We start from the raw sequence: 13,363 nt of genomic DNA on the forward strand, positions 1-13,363 counted from the left end.
CACATTCTGCCGATTCGTCCTCAACAAATCTTGATCATCGATCTCACTCCACACGTTTACGATGCCTTTATGTTTCCGATCATCGAATGTCTCAAATATTCGCCGCTAGCTCCCGCTCTCGCCAAAGTTGAAGCTGTTCCAATGGAGTGTTTATCGCAACTCTTCTCCACAGCTCATTATGATAAGTCTGTCGATAGAATCTTCTTCGACATTCTTGATCACAAGGCATCCATCTCCAAGCAACGATTCTGTTCGCTTTTAGGGTTTGAACCCGATTCATCTAGGGTTAACCCTGAATCCATTCCAGTGGGTCAGTTGTTTTCCATGTTTTACAACATGGGATACACTGAGATTTTGACGACGATCACAAAATTCAAGAAGTCCTGTTTGCCTCCTTAGTGGAACGGGTTCTTCACAGTGTTGTTCAAGGGATTATCGGAATGCAGTGCTGGTTCAGACGGAGCGAGTCGTCTATTTATAACGATTCTTTATGGGGTATACAACGGCATCAACCTTGACTATGGGTCGGTTTTATGGCAGCAGCTGATTCAGAGTCTTGCATCTACATCTCGCCATTCAGAGATCTCCTACGCTCGTTTCTGGACGCTGATCACAAAATGGGTGATGGACAAGTATCACGTCCCAATTGTTGCTTATTCTCCACTCTCTTCGATCGGTACTTTCCATACTACAAATATTATTGTCTCTGATGCATCTAAGTTTCAGTTCAATGGCTTAATCCCTGAGTCGATGTTTGGAGACGTTCCAAGCGACAGCCGCATCATCATAACCTACAAGGAGTTTCGTCGCTCTGGTCCTAGAGAGCTCACTCCTGATATGATTACATCCATCCACGATGCTGATAGGCCCACTCCGAGGGGAAAGAAAAATGAAAAGGGAAAAGACAATAAGGTTGGCAAGGGAGCGAAAGGCCCTTCTCTGAAGAAACGCAAACCTACCAAGGCGGCTCACTCTCCTCCACTGAAGAAGAAGAAAACCCAACCTAGGCAAAAGCTGATACTTGCCTCCTCCTCCAGCGATTCTGAGGGAGAAAGTTCTAACTCCAAAGAGTCCCCCCGTGGTAACACTCCTCCACGATCGCCTACCCCAGAGGTACACATTTCCACTCCACCTGTCTCTTCTCCACCAATCTCCATTTCTATTTCCATTCCCCCCATAACCTCCACTACTCAAATACCACCTACCTCTATCCCCGTACCCCCTCCCATATTCACTGAAGCTACCACAACCACCGCTGAAGTAAGAACCAACGTATCTGATACGGGGGCTTCTACTAAAGCACCCGAACCCACTCCCACTACCGAACATACATCAGCACCCGAACCTACTTTCACAACCGAGCCTTCACCCTCACCTTCACCCTCATCTCCTGCTCACTCCGCAGATAATGAAGAACCTTTTCCTGGTGGGCAGAACATGACATTTGATTCGGTCTATTACAGTCCGTATCAGGTGCAAAGTGATGATGACGATGATGCTCTTGTCACCAAGAAGCATCTCAAGGAACTTCACGAGAAGGTTGATTCTCTCATTGCTTCCTACCCTTCTTCATCACAGTCTACCATCTCTGAGGCTGCTATTCAGGGGATTGTTGATGCTTTCACTAAGGCTCATGAAGCCTCCATCAGCTCAGCCACTGCCACTATTGACGCCTCCACCAAGGCATGTGATGCTGCGACCGAAAAAGTTGAAAAACTATTTGTTGACGCTTCTTCTATTTTGTAGTCTTTACAGGGAACTGCTTATTCCAACGCAGAGAGGCTCGACTCTCTAGTCAACCAAATTACTACCTCAGTTGCCTCTGAACTGCAATCGTTCACTAGTCTTCATCAGGCTCTCAGTGATGACCATTCATCGTTTACGGCAACTATTGAGGAGCGCCTAACTAAGCTACATGAAGATCTAGCTGCCGAGAACTCCCTCATGGACGCTCTCGCTCGAAAGACCACTGCTCCCAAGGTTAAGAATCTTCAACTCTCCAATTCTTAAAAGGAGATTGAATCTCTTCGATCTGAACGAGAGGTTATTTCATCATGTGTTTCGGATGTCCATGCTGCCCTTTCCAACATCCTTGAAGCACATGATCCAATACTGAAGTACTCAGTGAGGCGTGATCTCGCAGAAAAGCTTGCTCCTGCCCTTTCTCTCCTGAGCAAAATTGAAGGGCTCCTTGAGTTCGTATCCATTCCGAAACAAGGGGGAGAGGATGTATCTCAACCGCCTCCCACTTCTACAGCAACAAAAACAACCGAACCTCCTTCAACAGGTCAAGCCTCAGGTTCGGGTGTCAAAGGCAAAGGGAAGAAAATTGCTGAAGAGAGTGATGACGATAAAGAGACGATTGCAGATCTCTTAAAGAAGCAAGGTCGTGATAAAGATGCTGATATGAGCACTCGGGTTGCCAGAGAGGCTGAGGCAACTGAAAGAAAAATGAAAGAGGCTCATGACCTTCTTGAGAGTAGGAAAACCCTTTTTCCTCCGTGGACTCTTGAGAAGCTTTTGAAGGAAGCGATTGAAACTCCCAGCATTTTGTGGCTTGAACCGGTGATTTCACTGGATCGCATCAACTCTGTCGATTCACAATTTGACATGCCACTGACCCGAAAGGCCTTCATCTTCCATGCCTTTGATAATGTTGCTGATATCCCTCATCCTCATCCAAAGGTTGATAGGGATCTCATCGAATTCTACCTGAAGGCTGCCCAACCACAGTATCAAACTTGGAGCGCTCAGAAGATAGTAAACGTTTGTGTCCTCAAGCCGTTTCGAGAAGGGAACTTCACGAACGTTCGGTTCAAGGTGCTGAGGGGTTCTGCTAAGACCAAACATGCAATATCGCTTGCTGATCTTCCCAACCTGAATCCACATGATTGGATTATTTTACACAACATCTTCCTCACAAATGAAGCAGAGTATGGTCCGATTATGGATCACTTCAAGAGGATGCTTGTATGCTACATAATGGAAGTTGCCAAGATGGATCAGGAGATCACTAGCATATTCAAGAAAAAGCCCACTATCTCACCTGTTAGCTCTGCCAGTGATCTGAACATGATGCAGATGGGAAAGATTGACCCGAAACGAAATTCTGTCATGTTTACAAGGAACGAAGGCCAAAAATGCCTGTTCGCTTTGGCAGACAAACATCTCTACACCAGTGCATGCCTGGAACATGTTTTGGGAATCATTCATCATTGCAAGTAGAATTCAGCAGACGACAAGAAGTACGTCAATGACATGATCCAGTGGTACATTCGCTTCAGACAGACAATCCTCGCTCTCATCCCACGTCTGTTTGAAACTACTAAGAAGGTTCCTGCAGCTGAACCCAGCAAGAAGAAGTGATAGTCTCGCTCCAATTGACGCAAAGGGGGAGATTGTTAGGTCCAAAAGGTGTTGTGTCTTCGGCTCGATATTTAGTCCATTTAATCTCCGGTATGGGCTAGTCCATCCGTGAGTTATTTTGTAGGGTTTTATATTTATAGATGCTTGCATGCATCCTAGAACGTAGGATTTGAGAGAGAATTTAATAGCGTTCATTGTTCTTATCTTTTGTAACCCTAATATCCTCTACATCGGAAGTTCTTCATCGAGCTTTGCTGAGGATTGAATCAATTGAATCATTCGACACATTCAGATTCATTCTTGTGCTTTATCTTACTGTTTTTCGCTTTCTTGATTTACCTGTTATAAGATCTAATCGGTCAAAGAGTTTTATAAACTCATTACACACAGAAGACTTCTTGATGATGACTATGTCCCTCATCTTACCTATGCGGAACCCCCCTCAGACAGTTACTGGGATGTCCCAATCTCACCGAATGCCAGATACTTCACTGTATTTGAGCAGTTCGACCGCAGCCTTCCGGACGACAAAAGACTTCCGATGGAGTTCGAGAGACTTAGCCAATTCTATGCTAAGCATGTGTCTCCAGTTGAACACATATGGTCTAACGATAGACCATCCGCAGTAAAAAATTACAAGATCCGGAAGTTCATGAAGGCTGAGTTCATCCAGTACACCCTGACCAGGAGGGAGCACGACTACATCCGCACCCAGGCTGATTTTCCATGTATGAATCCTGAAGAAGTCTTTCTCATCGCCAAAGTTTTTCAGCACAAGTCTGAGAAGCATCCGAAGATGAAGATCGCACTAGAAAGGGCCAGTACCTTTCTTAAGGAAACAGTCTGTGACTTCGCCAAAATAGATGCAGACATTCATCCCATCATTTCAAATATTGCTGATTTGCCACCACTTGACCCCGCACCCATGCCTACCGAACGCTATGAGGAAAGATCATTAGGAGCAACCAATTATCCTGATCTAGGAGTCATTTTCAAGAGGAAGACTGACAACGTCAAATATTTTATTCTTATGATTGCCATGCACCGTCTCACCAAAAAACAACTTGAGATCTGCCACAACGTAGTTGAAAACTCCAAGCATACCACCGCAGAGGTCAAGTTTGAAATACTAAGAAGAATCAACTGGTTAGAGAACGTCAGGAAGTTTTGGTGGATCATGATCAAGTTCCTTAAACTTGATAACTGATCAAAGTGAAAGAGGTCACTTAGGGGAAAATTGTTGAATAAAAAAAGTGACCCTCTTGAACTTTAGCTACCGCAGTCTTCAAGCCACCGCAGTCAAGCAATCTTATCATCTGGTCATCCGAAATCTTCAGCACCGCAGTCGTTATCTTTACTTAGTTTATTTTGTCTTTTATGTAAAACACTCTAATATTCAGTATGCCTTGCATGGCTGCTTTTAGAGTTGTAAACTTGTCTCTATAAATAGAGCTCATTCTTATGTAATCTGTACCGGTGTGAATCTCTCATCAAATTCTAATACACATCAGTTCTCATTCTATCTTACTTATCAAACCTTCTTACTCTCATAATCAATTACCATCTCTTTTAAAGAGCAAGTCACTTGTGACTTAATCACTAAGCTAGATCTCATTTACTAACTTGGTTTGAATGCATTCCTTGTTATGAATCTGCTTATGTTTATACTTGATATAACAATTGTTGTTATTTACATTCCTTTACTTTTCTGCATCTAACTCACTAACTTCTAACACTTAATACTATTGTTGAGGTAACAGATCCTTCGAGATTAACTATTCCGCTATATACTTGTTCTAACAATTTGTTCAAGTGTGTCTCAAAGTTTTTCTCTCAACAATAGTCTACACAATTTGGAAGACTGTGATGAAATTTTGTGGTCCGATTCAGGTCCAGGTTTATCAGAGGCGGAATTTGCATGGAATCAGGACATTTGACAACAATTGGTTTAAACTCAGAAATTAGGAACTCAAAATGATCAGTGGTCTCTGGAAGGGGTGACAGAGGAGAAACAGGGGTGTCCGAATGTTTGAGATTCGGAACTTCTCCCATAAATGTCAAATTTTGCAATTCCTTTAGAGGACTAAAAATTGGTTTCGGAAACTCGCTTCCGAGACCAGGTGCTTTAGACCATGGAAGAAGAAAATTGTGAGTCATCCGAATGTCCGCTTCAAGCATGTCAACATAATTATGCAAAGCATCTATTTTGACATTAAGACATTTACTATCAGAAATCAACACTTTACGTTTGGAATAGGTGATTTCACATTTATCTTTCAAAATGATACATTCATCGTTTGACATTACAAGTTCATGCTCTAAAGACTCGATTTTCAATTTTTTATCCTCAAAACGTAACCTAAGATGACTTAGTTTGCAATCCTTCTTCTCACTGGCTTCTATGGCAGATTCATAGGATTTATAAATGGTGTTTATATCTGTTTGGATCTGGGTTAGATAAGGTTCACATAAATTTAAATCAAAATTATTATCAGAGATCATAGATTTTACCTGTTGAACGATGCTTCGACCTGATGGATCGTTGGTGGCCTTGTAGCAGTAGTGAGGTTCAGCAACATCATCTTCATCTTCGGACCCAGAAGACCAATATCCTTCATCACATTCAACCGTTTTTCTTGCCATCAGACACATGTTTTTTCCAATAGTCACAACATCATCATCCCTAGAGGACCAATATCCTTCGACATCTCTTGAAACCGTAGTAACAAAGGCTTTCTCACTTTCATCCATTTCTTGTGCTCTTCGGACATAGTAACCTGAGTCTTTGATTTTTGGTTTTTGTGGAGCATCAGCTAGACAATCTTTGGTAACGTGGTTTGCATGACCACATTTAGGACACAAGATTTTTGGTTTGTCTGATTTTGTACTCTGAGACGGTTCGGAAGTAGAGCTTGTTTTAGGGAGGTTTGGTTTGTATGCAGGAGGATTCTCGGATGGTTTAGATTCTAGAGTTGAAAAAGTTTGAGGATTGTTTTGATGAGGAGCATGGAATCGGTTTTGGTATGGTTTATAAGAAGAATTGAAGGGACGTTTGTACTTCATAGAAAGTAGTGCGAACTCCTACTGAAAACGTAGTTCAGAGTTCGTAGCTTCGGAATCATCAGCGGGATAGGTTTGTGTTGATAGGGAAGGTGTGGATGATTGAATGGACGGAACAATGGGTTTGAAGGGATCCGAAGTGGATGAGTTTGAGATGTTTGATTTGAAAGAACTGACAAGAGCAAGAGGACCTCCGGAGAGTTCCCTTATTGTTTGAGCAACATTGGACTCATGGCCTTGAAGTTCATCAAAGAGTTGATAAAGCTTTAGCTTTTTAAAGGAGCCATTACTTCGGAGACAGGATTTTACATTTCCCCATCCTTTCCCCAGACTTTTTATGAACTTGAGATTGTACTCCAAAGGAGTTCGAACAATCCCATGAGCAGTCATGTTGTTGACTACGATTCGGTAACGGTTGGAGGTTGAGGCTACAGATTCACCTAGAGTAGTGGTGAAGGTATCAAAGTCATTGACAACCGAGGTAAGGCATTTGTCCTTCATATTTTCAGAACCTTCAATCAAATCCTGAAGAGTGTCCCAAATTTCTTTGGCTGATTTGCATAGTTTGATATGCTCAAAGAGTGATGGAGGAACACCAAAAACCATTTCTGAGAAGGAAACTTGATCAGCATGCATCTTTTCCATATCATCTGTGGTTAGAGGAGCCGGACGAGCTTCATCTTCTCGCATAAGTTGTGCAGCTGCATCTCTTACAACTGTTCTTCCAAGAACATGAGGTCCTTCTTTGACGGATCTCTAGATTTGTTTACCCTTATCTTTCGCCAGTAAAAACCTTTCCAATGATCATATTCTTCCACAACTAGCAATGCGGCACGTGTAGGGCCACCCACGCTATTTGCAATTTGCATTGAAATCATTTTTTGAGGATTAGAAGCAGCCATTAAAGTCAAGATATCTTCAGGCTAAAGCGGTATATAGAACTTTTATCCTTATCACATAAATGGTTGAAATACCAAGGTAAATTCAAGCCAACTACAATCTGATCTTATAGATTCAAAGGACAACCACTCAAGCTCTGATACCAATTGTGAGAACAAGATCTATGCGCAGGGACAAGGTTTGAAAACTCAAACCTTGAGTGAATGATTGAGATCAATGTTTTCTTGCTGATCTAAGTTCAAGTCAAGACTGGAAAGACTAGTCAAGTCTTAGATAATAAGTTCAACAAATGATCAAGACATTAATTAAAGAATGAGAATAAAAGATCAAGGTAAAGTTAATAAATGAAGAACAAGAAGAATATTTTAAATATGATAGAGTTAATGCCAAAAGTGAGTGAAAGATCCGTTATTGACTTGTATTGAATGCTCCTTTATATAGGAGTAAATGTTACAGTGAATTAACCCAAGTGTTTACATAGGACCGGACAAAAGAGATAAAGTTGACATTTTGATTGTCCAAATACAACTATAGACTAAGTCTTATGAAACGTTAAATCAATAACAAGACAAAATTAATAAATGAACAAAAGACAACTCATAGATGTTCTGGATCAGTATGCATTCCGGACATGAGGGTCAGCTCCGGAATACCTTCATTCTTCTCATCTTCTCACTTGGTCCGGACAGGTTCCGAACCACTCTTCACTTCGGAAGTTACACACTTCGGAATCAAGACTTAGGATTGCTAGAGTTTCACTTCCAGGTTCCAACACAATTGTCGACAATCCCTCGCATAGTGCCCCTCCCTTCCGCACTCGCAGCACGCACCACTGGACTTGCAAACTCCCATATGACCCTTCCTGCACTTCGCATAATTGCGGTTGCTCTGTTCTCCAACCCTAGAATTAACGGTCTTGGACTGCTTCGGCACCGGCTGAGACTGCACCGGGGCCTGACTCTGCTCTCGCAACTACAACTCAATCTCTAGCTCCCGCCGCCTGACGGCCTCCTGTAAATATAGTAACGTATCACATCTCTGGGTAGCAACGAACTATCTATTGTCAGTCTTGAGCATGCTCAGATATCGTGTCATCTGAGCCTACTCGGAAGCAAACTCTGGGCAAAACATCGCCCTCTCAGTGAACATACGGGTGATCTTCTTCACCGACTCCGAGTCCTGCTTCAACTCCAAGAACTCCTGAGCTAGCCGTTCACGCTCAACCCGGGGAATGTAACGGGAGCGGAACATCTCCCTAAATTGGTCCCAAGAAACTACAACCCTCCACTCGTCCTAATAAGACCCTGTCATCAACCTCTACCAATCCTTCGCCCCGGACCTCAACATGTTCAGGGCACACCTGACCTTCTGGTCAGTCGGGCAGGAACATGTGAAAAAGCACCCCTCTATGTACGATAGCCACCTCATGGCTATGATAGGGTCCTAAATCCCATCAAAAGTTCGGGGCTTCGTGTTGTCGAAGTCCCGGTACAGGAAGCCCCGACCGGCTCCTCCCCCTGCCACTACTACAGCCGATGTAGCTATTGTGGCAGCCATCTCAGCTAGAGTTGCGTATCTGTCATCAAAAGACTCCATCATAGCGGTCTTGATAGACCCAAACAGCTCCAGAATCTGACTCCGAACAATCTCAACCACCTCCTCACGGATGATCTCCCTGACTCAATCCTCTGTCAATGCTAGTCCATCCTGACTGATGACCTTGGGTGCTGCCAGGGCACCCTGATCATCCTGTCCTGATCCTGATCTGGATCCCGTCAGGAAACGCCTCGTCACCACCATAATGAAAATGTAACAGGAAGATATTAAACATTCTGCACAACGACGGGGAATCTAACCCCAACCACACCCTAGGGGTTGTAACTTCCTTGCTATGTGTATGGGTCTTATAATTTCAATAGTACGAGCCCATACTACCTTCCACACCTACCCATATTTGTCTCAAGTATCATCACAAAACCCTAACAAAATACATAAACATAGCGAGCGCTCAATCCTCACTCCTAGATGGAGGCTAACTGTCTCACAATTGATCTAGCAGTCCTACATACTCCACCCCACCATGAAACTTCCACCAACCCTGTAGCACTAGTGTGTGCTAGCCATGCATAATGTTGGACCCTATAGACTTTCGAGTATCCAATCCTACCCTAAGTCCCCCAATCAGACAAGAACAGAACATAAGGCCAAATCAAACATTCTTAGGCTATAAGATCTTAATTGTGTATAACCATGATACATAAACTAAATAACTACAGTAATGATGTCAATCTCATATAAGGAAACCCTAGGCTAGCAGGCATCATGTGATCAGGCAATTCTTATCATGCAACTCCTCAAGATCCCTAGCCTAGTACTAGCATGCTGTTTTAACATATCACAATATCAAATAACCGTATGGTATTTTGGGGTCTACTTACTGGATCCGGTTGATCGTACACTTCGCATCCTCTTTTACTTATTTGGAAAACCATTTAAAAATCATTTTTGAAATCTTTCCTTGATTTGAGACTGGATTCACACGAATGTTCCTCAGATTCACTCAAACCAAGCCTCTGATACCAACTTGTAACATCCATAAAATTTGAGCCAATTTAAAACTTTTAAATCGTTCAAACCATTCAATTATTACAATTTGTTTTCAAAATAGTTTAAAACTCAGAGTTCCAAGAAATCATAATCATCAATCGAGGAAGTGTACGGTCACGCTTTCGCCTTCCCGCGACCATCTGTTGAACCTGATATAATAAACTGAAACTGTAAGCCCAAAAGCTTAGTGAGTTACCCCCAAAATACCAATGCCATACAGATAACCATATCATACAAACATATAAGTAACAGAACACCCGTGCATCATGAGTCTACAGTGTGACTGGTCCGCCCGCACCGAGCCTTCTGTCCACCAGGTCCACTTTCTAAGTCTACATTATGATTGGACCGTCCGCACCGGGCCTTCAATCTATCTGGCCCACTCTCCGAGCCTCAGCACTTCTTGACAGCCCTCTCGGGGCCTTCAGCATATCCGGACCGCTCGTCGGGCCTTCGGCGTGACTAGGTGACCTCCTGGGCCTGCAGTCTATCCGGTCCGCCCTGGGTATTTTGGCCTACAGTACGAAGCAAGACACGCCTCAACCCAACCACATACTAATCAAACAATCATGTGCACATAAATATCATACTCTAGCATGTATATAACAGATAATCATACCGATCTAACAGATCACTAAAACAGAAACCATCCTATAACCAGGATACCAACCTAACCGGTCACTAACATAACATCATCTTATATACCAGGATACCAACCTAAACCAGGCCACTAATATAATACCATCCTATCTGCCAGGATGCAGATCTAGCGGATCAATAAACATATCAACAAAATACCCAGAAACAAATCTGATAAGGGTCGGCCTCGGTGCCTTAGACCCTGTTTATATAGTGAGGATAACTCGCCTTGCAATGTCGGACTGAACCACGAAATCACGCTCCCGAAACACTGCCCCAAACTCCAACACCTATAACCATCAATGATCCAATTCATAAATACCTGGTTACCAATTATCCTCAAAGGTCAAACTGGTCAACCCTTAGTCAAAGTCAAGGTTAACAGTTAAGGTCAACAGTCCATGTTGACCTAAACTCATCAAGTACCCTTAGCTACTCGTCGAGTTCCTTGCATAACTCACCAACTCGCCAAGTCACTAGAATGACTCGTCGAGTTTCCAAGGTTTGTGGTCATAAACTCCTTGGCCGACTCGTCGAGTCTCCCTTGCAACTCGCCTAGTTCATACATGTCCAAAGGTTGGGAAAACCCTAGCCGACTTGCCGAGTCACTCATCTGACTCGCCGAGTCCACGACAATCTTCATCAAACTCGCCAAGTTGACCATGCAACTCGTCGAGTCCCTTAAGTCCTTCATCCATACAGATGCTTATTCATGAAACCAAGGCTCCAAAATGTAGATCTAGGCTCCTAGGGTGTTGTTGTCACATAAAGTTGCTAACTTTACGTGTATGCAAGGCTCTACGGAACTAAAACACTCATAACTAGCATTAGGAGAAGGTTTTTGACATGAAGGAGGGTCAAAGCTTCATAAAGCTTGAGGCTTTCTGTCCACAAAGCCTAGGGGAGTCAATATCTGAAACTTTGCCCTTGTGACAAGCTCAAACCTGAAAATGACTCTATCATGCCCTAGAAATGACAATTTTCTTCCACAAAGGGGAGATCTAAGCAATGAAAAGTAAAGGTGGTAGCTTTATACCTTAATCTTGATGCCCCAATACTGGAAATCCTAGATCTACAAGCTCTTTCTTGTCCCAAGCTCTCATATCTTCAAGAAATGCTCCAATACACTCACTTTTGGTCTCACACACTCAAGAATAGAGACTAGCTGGCTATTAGGGTTTCTCTGGACGTGAAGGTGACAAAGGAGGCTGGGAAGGAAAGTTAAAGACCTTTAAATAGGGTGCAAAACCCCGGAATTAGGGTTTCATCCTCCAACTCCTACTCATCGAGTCCCTTCTTGGACTCGGCGAGTAGTTCACTTAAACACGTGGACCAACCCGCTGCTACTCGGCGAGTCAGGCAACTAACTCGTCGAGTAGACCTTGAAATCATGAGAAATAATAACCACAAATTGATACTCGGGAATCGGGGCGTTACACAAGCATCCAAAATATATGTTCTAAAGTGTTATATATGTATCATTTCAGTAGTTATGTCCATTAATTTTATAAAATTATACTTTAACTAAATACATCTGAAAACACTATTAAAAAATTTCCCTTAATTTTTTTTTTTTGTTTCCGAGTTCAGGAAGACATGCAGAAGTTATGAGTTGGTGGTGAAATATTACCTCACTACCACCAAATGGAAAGTGATGACATATGGTGTTGTCGAAGGACCGTAAAGTCTAAAATCAAGCAATAAAGAACAAGTATAATCAAAAATAAATTTTGATTAATAAATTTCTCTAAGAGAGAATGCAAAAAGCCATAACTTTTACAACAAACCCTACAACTACTTATATACTATGAATTACACAAAATATGAAAATCCCTAAAACCGATGGATTTAAACAAAACTATACAAGATAAGATCTTAATCACGAAGATATCAGATCTAATAAACGAAGTGCCCAAGAAATCTTCATGTTGGCATTGACGAGATGTGTAAAGCATGCTAGACATTGTATAATCATCAACATGAAGTGTGTTTGGCTCATCAAACTATAAGGTTTTACCTTACAATATCCCCCAATCTGATGATGTCAAAACTTGTAGATATTACCCACCATACTCAAAACAAACTTTTACAGCTTCAACCATAATCTCTGGCTTGATCCATTTGTCGACATCAAGTTTGAGTTCTTTTCTTCTTATACGTAGCTCAAGGAGATAAAGCAATGATAATTTTCAGCAATCTATTCATCCACACATAACATCCTTAGATGAAATAAGTGCATACTAGGAGCCTTGGGAAGTGCATTTGAATGTTGAAAGTACATATGACCATTTCCATCACGATAGAGAACTCCTTGCACTAGATCTTTGATACTAAGATCCTCGATACGGGGAATTTCCACTAGTAGGGAGTTGTTGATGTAGAAAGTTCCAAAAGGAAAAAGAAACATAACATGTTTTTATCTTCACCTTCGAACCATTTATGGAATAGATGGATGCTTTTCTATTGAAGTTGAAGCTAAATCTTCAGAAGGAATCAGGTTCAAATTCCTGACTTTTTTATCATCAGCATCAATGTCAGCTTTATTTCTTGTGCATATATTGTAACTCCCTGTTCCGAATCGTTACCCATTAAGGTGTGGGTGATGTAATGTAGATGATTCGTATGTTCGGATTTGGTTTTGGAGCCAAGGGGTATTTTGGTAAAATGGCAGCGATCTTTTATGGAAATCAGATTTTTGTTCGGGAAACTTTGTGGAAAGTATGATTTGATTAAAGTTTAGAGCTTCTCGTTACATTTTCATGGATATAAGGATCGTAGAAATCGGAGTTGT

The sequence above is a fragment of the Lactuca sativa genome, chromosome 9, assembly GCF_002870075.4.
Source record: "Lactuca sativa cultivar Salinas chromosome 9, Lsat_Salinas_v11, whole genome shotgun sequence".
Lineage (NCBI taxonomy): Eukaryota > Viridiplantae > Streptophyta > Magnoliopsida > Asterales > Asteraceae > Lactuca > Lactuca sativa.